The sequence below is a fragment of the Anneissia japonica genome, unplaced genomic scaffold (genome assembly GCF_011630105.1).
Source record: "Anneissia japonica isolate Jap-2015-1 unplaced genomic scaffold, ASM1163010v1 scaffold6985_len198055_cov123, whole genome shotgun sequence".
NCBI lineage: Eukaryota > Metazoa > Echinodermata > Crinoidea > Comatulida > Comatulidae > Anneissia > Anneissia japonica.
This window is the reverse complement of record NW_022689033.1, coordinates 185422-194093: the sequence shown is the minus strand read 5'-3', so window position 1 is coordinate 194093 and position 8672 is coordinate 185422.

Here is an 8672-nt window from a genome sequence, read left to right as displayed (position 1 = left end):
CGAGGTGGGGAAACACAAATGTACGGTATTATTTAATTAATAAAATAATATTTAATTTGTATACAATAAAATGTTATCACTGAAAAAACAGGTAATGATGTCAAAATATTGTATATACATGGAGGCTTCATGATCAAAATTTCGCCAAGATTTGGTATGTTGGTCCCTGGTGCAGCTGGGCTGCTGGGCCGCGGCTTGGTGCCTGGAATCGTAAATAGGCCGTGAAGTAAAAAGTTTGCGGAACGCTGTTTTAGAAGATTGAGTTCTGCATTAATTCAAGTTTTCAAGTTATTTAAAGAATATGATGATATTGAAAGTACCCAATTTTTTAAGGTAGCAGAAAGTTTGAGGACAAAGGTCATAAATTGAAGTTGGCAAAAGGCTTTGCTAGACTAAGAGTCCATTAGAAATTTTTGTCAATTTACATTGTTAATTTATGGAATTATCTGCCAAAGAATATTATTGAGTCTGACACAATGAATATATTCAAATCTCGATTGGAAGTGCATTGGCGTCGTCACCCGTTGAAGTACACTGCCTGCGACCGATTCGAGGATTGTCATGTACAGAGGGACACACAAGCCTAAGGACTTAATACGTCTCAATAGCAATGTAGAATAATAATAAAATATTAGGTTTAAAAATGATGATTATGATAAGATTATGATTATGTTTAAGCTGCAGGCTCTGGAGGAAATGAAATTATATAGCTTTCTTTTTTCTCAGTTTTTAAATATTCAAAAATGTGTCTCATTAACTGTTCTCAAGGTTTTCGTTAAACAGCCTTTCTGAGTCTTAAAAAAATCAGTTGTACAACTTATCAATTGTGTTGTTCACCTGGAGCCTGGCTTTATTGATATTGATATTGATGAAGATGAGGATGATGATAATGCTGATGATAATTGTATTGATGATTGTGTATTCAGTATCAGGCTGTCTGAAGTGTAAACATGCTGTAATATTACAGCCAGTCACAGCTAGACAATTGGTTCTGCATTTGTAAATTTTCAACAACATTAATGCCTTTTGTTCGGCTAACAAAATTAAGGTGAACACAAGAATGACTCACTTCAAGGTAACTTACAGACACTGCTCAGACGTTCCCATGGCTTCAATTGTGTTTCACAGACCTATCCCACACATCCATTCTTTCAACCTCATTTTGAGCGTGTTCACCATCAGGTTGAAGGTCAATAGTCAGGTGACCCTTCCCCGCTGCTTTAGAACTAAAGTAGATGCAAATAATATAGAGAAATTGCTCAATGTTTGTACTATATGCAGTGTGCTACTTCATCTTTACTATATCTGTTTTTTTTTTGCCATTATAATGTTTTTTACACATTTTTTTCCATGTTCATTTTCATGTTTATTTATGAATGAATTAAAATAATTAAATAAATAAATAATAAAATAATAATAATAAAAAATAATAAATAAAATAAAAAAAAAAAATAATAATAATAAAAAATAATAAATAATTTAAAAAAGATATATAAACAAACAAAATGAAATGCAAGCTTGGTAAACTTCTCTATTAAGAGAGTAGTGTCAGGCACTGCTGGTTAAATCTGATCAAAAAACCATGTGCTATGTTTACCCACACAGCTTTCTGTGTTGCTCATTCAATCAGATTGTTTCTTTTAAATACGGTTTTAAAGAAGATTTAAAAATTTAAAAATAAAGAACAGTAATTTAAGAATAATATCCATTTAATGCTCATTTGAAAATAAGAATCTACTTTTGAGAATAAAAAAAATCTGGCTTATAAAACATTAATATAATATAATTATTTAAAAAATAAATAAAAATAAGGATAATAATAGTAATATTAAAAACATATCCTTTAATGCTAATTTCAAAATAGGAATCTATTTAATGCATGTGTTAGTAAGTGTTTTAAAAAATTGCACTCACAAGATTGGCGGATCTCATAGGGGAAATAATTCCATAACTTTGGACCAATCACAGAAAAAGCACTTTCACTAAAATCTCTTTTTGTAATGGGAACTACAAGTCGTAGGGGATCATCAGAAGACCTCAGACCTACACGACCAGGCTGAAACTTTTTAAGCATATTTTGAATATATATGTTGGGCCTATTTTATGAACACTATTGTACACATGCAGTAAGTCTATTCTCTGCTGGACTGGCAACCAGTAAAGTTCTCATAGCAATGACGAATTTTTTTGCGCGCCGATAAACCAGCCTCGCGGCACGATTTTGATGTTTTTGAAGCCGCTGTACATTGGAGTGCGTTTCTTAAGCTTCAACTTATTTTCCAGCATTCACAATCTCACTACAGCGATGCATTTTGTTAAGCGAAATTGTGCAGCTACCCTATCACCAGGTACTTTTAAGTGATAACTAACGTACAACTGTGTGTCGTCAGCATAGATATGATACAAAACACCAAAATGCTTAAAAATATTAGTCACCGGCTTTAAATAGGCATTAATTTGCGAACCTGCAACTGATCCCTGGGGAGGAACAGCACATTTAATTGGATAACCATCAGGAAAACTGCCTGATACACATACTCTGCTACTGCAGAAATTATGAACTGAACCAATTTATAGTGTCTAGTGTACTTTAAATGTAGCTTTAGTGTGTAAGAATGGGGACGCTGGTGTTCAGCTCATCGGAAACATGGTCAGAATTTTGGTTCAGATCAACTGTGAATGCAGCTTATCAACTTTAGGCCTATTACTTGCCACACCTCAATAATAGTCTAAATTCTATGCATTATTTTACCCAGTGTCAAGATGAAGAGGAAAGGAAACAACATTAAACAAGAACATAAATAGATTAAAATTGTGAAAAAAAAAAGGATAAAATTTAAGTGGGGGTTTTAAAAGGGCCAAATGAAATCATAATGCTTTTGTTTTCTGACATATACCTTGTATTCGTTTGTTTTTTTGGGGGGTTTTTTTTTTTGGTGTTTTATTATTTTTTTAAATTATTTATTTATTTTTTTTTATGGAAAATCTATGATAGTATAATTCGATGGCTAAACCACTTGCCTCTTAATAATAAAAATATGCCGTTTTATTTTGATAGTCAACCTCGGGTATGTGAAATATGAAGTGACTGTGACAAAACGTTTCGATTTACATTTACTAGCAAAGTACACAAGGCATTTATTACCGTCGATCATGTGCAGAATGTTCCATTTTATATTGTTGCGTACAGGCCTATTTACTACACTCGTAATTTTGAAATGCTTATTAACGCAAAAGTTCAATAACACAATGACGAATTAGGCGAGGTGAACTGGGTAGAGAGAAATTGAAAAAAATAAGTGAAGCTTGCACGTCCCCAACAAATTAAAAAAAAGAATAGAATTAACCCATTTTTAACACGATGCAACTATTACTTGTTGACTGGTCCGTCTTGTTATTAGTGAACTATGTTCCCGCCAAATTCAGTTTAATGACCTTATCAATCCCTGAGATTGGAGATGGTACAACAATGGGCGTAGGTTCTTCTAGGATTTGGGTTGACAGAGCTACCTCTGGGTTAATTTAATTCATTTGTATTACGGCTGTGTAGAAGTATTTTTTACTATGTTTCGAAATATGCTTTACTGAGTCAGAAGCAGTCTTGCGACCATAAAAAATGCTTTGGTGACCAAAAATTGTGTCCCGACTCATAGTACACAATAAGTAGGGATCTACACTTCACAGTCTAAGCATGGTCTAAGTTTGAGCAATGGCCAGAAATAAATTCTCATCAGGAAAGAGATAAATAAACATGAAGAGATAAATACTTTATTATCCTTTATACCTTCTGGGAAATTCAGACCATATTCAGTAAAAATTGATTTTAAAAACATCTGAGTTGAAGTGCAAGCGTTACGAATTACGTGGACTATCTGAAAAAAACAAAAATTCTTTTGTACAATACATAATAATAATTATTATTAATAAACAAACACTTTATATCGATGGAACACGCACATGCATAGTGCGTTCACATACAAAATCAAAACATAAAAAAACAGATGAAATCCTCACAGTAAATTACAAAAAGAAATGAAAAATATTTAGGTACACTACAACAGGGCCAAAACATTAAATTAGTTATCGAAATTGCAATTGTAGATTTTTCAAATTCTTCATTTTTATGCCATGAGTGTATACAAGACAAAAATTTAATCTGTTTAAATTTAAAAAGTATAAGGTGAAATTTACAATAACAATAAAAACTCATTAAAGCATTACTATTGAGAAAAAAAAATCTCCCCAACAACATAAAAATGTCTCTGGCCATGTAGTTAATATTGTGAAATTGTCCCTTAGAGAATGAAAGCTTTACTATTAATGAAAAAGCAAATCCCCCCACAACAACATACAAATGTTTCTGCTCGTGTAGTTACTATTGTGAAATCTCCATTTAGAATGAATTAAGAGTGGAATAATGGAAGCACTAGTAAACTTTTTATTTTTTAAATTATTCAAATTTAGGCACTAGGGCCAAGGATATGCCAAACAGTGAACTTAATCACTCATCAAAGTGGCAATCCCATCACAAGACAAACATACACATAACTGTTCATAAGACTAAGTCTCAATATAAGGCTTAGGGAGTGGAATTATTTCAGTCATAGAACAAGTCCTGTTACAGTTAACAGAAATTGAACCCAGGACCTTGGGATTGGAAAGCAAGCATATTACGCTATTCAACTCTGCTCCCTCTAATGCTAATAAAAATATGGAAAACAGAAATTGAACAAGACTGCTCACCGGTCCGCATATTCCTCCACGCTTCAGTACGGTACTAGGCGCAAATTATTACATTGGGTTTTTTTGGAAGAGCTAATATGATTTAAATTTTTAAATAATTAGAATGTTCATTTGTACAAAAAAAAAATATTATTTAGAATGTTCATTTATATAAAATCTAAATATCTTAAAATTGGAAAAAAAAAAATTTCCTAAAATTGGAAAAAAAATTATAATAGAATACCAAGATGCATTTCGAACTCACAACCTTAGGTTCTTTAGAACACATCCTTAATAACCGACTGAGCCATCCATGCGATGTGCCCTATTTAACTCCTCTTTTGTTTTGTAGGCATAGTGGGAACCCTGGGGTCCAACTTAAAAAAAAGGGCGAGGACTGTTTTTTGGAAATCACCTTTAGTTTTATGTGTACAAAATTTCCTGCAAGTTCGTTTCCTAACTGGCGATGCTGGACGCTTTTGAAGTTTTGCGTTGGTAACAAGAACAAGAACAGCAGTGAGGCTCTGGGGTCAGCTCCTTGCATGAACCCAAAAATATGTGATATTGTTCAAAGCAAGCTAAGTTTGTCTTTACCTAGTACTGCTTGGTTGAAATAATCGGTGGCAATTTAGCTTATAGTATTATATATCAGCTCTGGCCACCCTATCAAATTTACTTTGACAAACAACTGCTGTATCATATATGCCCATATATAGTCATGATGTGCCTATATATAGTCATGATGTGCCTATATATAGTCATGATGTGCCATTATCATGATGTGCCTATATATGGTCATAATGTGATGTCATCATGACCCATATTAAAGCATGTCACTTGTTTTTTCTGTACAGGGCTAAAAATGTGTTAAATAAAAACAAAGAACTGCATTATAAATGTTCATTTTTTCCAATTAGATACAAATTGAAATCACTCCACTTTACTAATATAGTTACTTTTTACCAAAATTATAGTAAAATATTTTGTGCTGATTAAACAGCAAAGAATATGTGAGCTGTCTTGACAAAATGAGTCTTGTGGTACAATAATTTAAAAAATAGTTCAAATAGAGTACTACAGTGTAATACGTCACGATACCACGTGATCTCTCCGTTCCTATTGGCAACACAAAATGTGATAGATAGTACAGATAGTACAGTACATACACTGTGCATGAATTTCAAATAAATTAAATTATAAAGATGTTTGGTTTATACAGTAGTTTAAGTGATTTAATGCTGGTACACTCCATGATACAGATGGATGTTACAATGGCCTTATTTATGGTCATATAGGAATAATTCCCAAAACTTACGGTATTCATTTTGAAAAGAAGCCCCATCTTTACTTTGCAAAACTAGCTTCGAAAAAAAGCCCATCAAAAGTTTGTAAAAAAAAAAAAAAAAAAAAAAAAAAAAAAAAAAAAAAAAAAAAAAGAAGCCCAGGGCCTCAATTTGAGGTTTTAAGGTATTTAGATCAAATAAATAAATTTAAAAACTTATATCTGAGGCCTGTGAAAGAACTGTAGCTTAATATTAAATGGGTTCTATTATAAATATGAAAATATTAAATTAAATATAATAAATATTATAATTCTCTAGATAGGGAATGATGAGCCACGCTTTTAACAAAGTATGTAAAAAGTTTCGTAAAAATTAGAAAAAAAAAGAAGAAATTATTGACCAAAAACATTTACTTTACTGTCACATTGAAAGGTGATGGTGGACAGGCTTGGCCTTGATAGGATGGAGATGTTGTCACTCGTTGAGTATTGATGTTGTGTTGGGGAGCTTGGTGTAAACAACTTTGCTCATATGATGAACAGGCATCATTCAAGGAGTACATTGATGAAGCAGGAGATGGAACTAAATGACAATCTGAAAAATAATCATCAAATTTATATATACTGTATTAAATATTTATTGTAATATAATTTACGGTATAATTATCCTTCAAAAAGTTGTGTAGAAATTTTAATGTGAAAATGTAGAAACATGTTTAATTTGTTGAATATAATTAATTATGATTATATCAAAACATAGTTGAGTATTCTACTTGTTGCTTATATGTTTTAAACAAACATTAAACGTCTGATCAATTTGTCAATGATTTTTCTAAAAGCGAGCACATGGGCCATAATGCACACACAACCAATATCTAAATGTTACATTTTTAAGTTTTCAATTTTAAATTTTTATATACTTGATTTTAAATCTGGCTGTGCAGTTTGGGATTGGCCGCTATCAGAGGTGTGATTTATTCAACTGTTGGCCTTTTCCTGTCACCGGCAATCTTTTATTTCATTGATATTTTATTGTATTTTTGCTTGTGTGAAGTCTAATAAATAAAAATTAAAAAAAATAAAAGATAGTGCGCTATGGTAAGTTGCATTTTCAGTCCTCCAGCTAAAATACACAGAGAGCAGCGATGGGAATTGAACCGGGGACCATGAGATTTCCACGGTTCAGCACACACAGTGGATACCACAAGTTTAGCTGACTATAAAGCTGCTCTCATGTTGTTTATATTCTGTGCTAGGCTGAAATTGGACATTTGCTGAATGTCTGGATATTCCATCACCAATCAATCTGTTTAATTTTAATATTCATTAATTTATTAGTACATTGAAGATGCCATATTTTGATTATTGTTGCAGAAACTGAAAAGGACAAGTGAACTTGACTATTGCCTTTTTTGAAATCAACTGTTAAACCATTAATGAGGCTGATATGGCATAAACAATATTAAATTTTCCTTGAGAAAACATAGTTTTATCGTCAGTCAATAATTGGATTGGATTTATTTGGTGTAAACACCAAGGATAACCCACAAAAGTCTAGAAGAAGACTTACTTCCAATGGGTCCTTCTGGTGGTGATTGGACAGTACACCGGGAGACAATCCCCTACTCTTTTCCGAAGAGTGTACTACATTTTTTAACGTGCACATGGGCCATAAATGCACACGGGACCAACGGCTTAAACGTCTCATCTGAAAGATGGTGCGCTATGCTGCCCTGCTCTGAGAAAAGGCATTAAGTACATTTTTTCAAAATTGAGATTTTTAGCTTATGTGACCCCTGAATGTCTAATCTATCACCCTACTTTATCTAATTTCCAAAAATATGTCTGGAAATATGAAATTTTATTTTAAAATTGGGCATTATTTGCAAATTTCACTATAAATACTCTGAGAAAAGGCATTATGTGCGCGAAGCCTTACATACATGCATTGAATGCTTGACTTCACGGAAGACAGATTAAGTAACCAATCAGATGCTAGTATAACGAATATCTAATTAATTAGATTGGAATCCTTATCAGATAATGCCTAGCTAATAGTAACTACATTATTTCAAAGTATACTCTGAGAGTAGCATTATCTGCTATATATTTTACGGCGTTTATTTATAATTTTGTGATTAATGCGATACTTTTGCCGAAATGATGCAAGTTACAGCACAAGACCTTTGTAGAAGTCTTTTGGAAGAGTAAGTACAATATTGTATTTTATTATTTTTCATACCTATTAAGTAGTAAATTTAGATTATTATTATTATTATTTAGTAGTATTTTTTTTGTTTTATCGAAATTATATGTTTTGTATTGTGTTTATTATTATTATTATTGTTATTATTATTATTATTATTATTATTATTATTATTATCATCATCATCATTATTATTACTCTTTAAGGCAACAAAGTGGTAAACCAAAAATGGACAGACACAATTTTCGCCATATCGTGCTCCATTTCGAAGAAGGGACATTGAGTAATGCAATTTTGAAAAAAAAAGTGTAAATAACTATTTTAAAAAAATAAAAAATAAATAAAAATGTAAAAGTCGGAGCATTGTAAATAAAACTTTTAAAATCTTTTGTACTCATTTGTATAACCTATGTTGTATTGTATCATTATCATTGTAAAAATAATAGTTGCAATGTATATTAT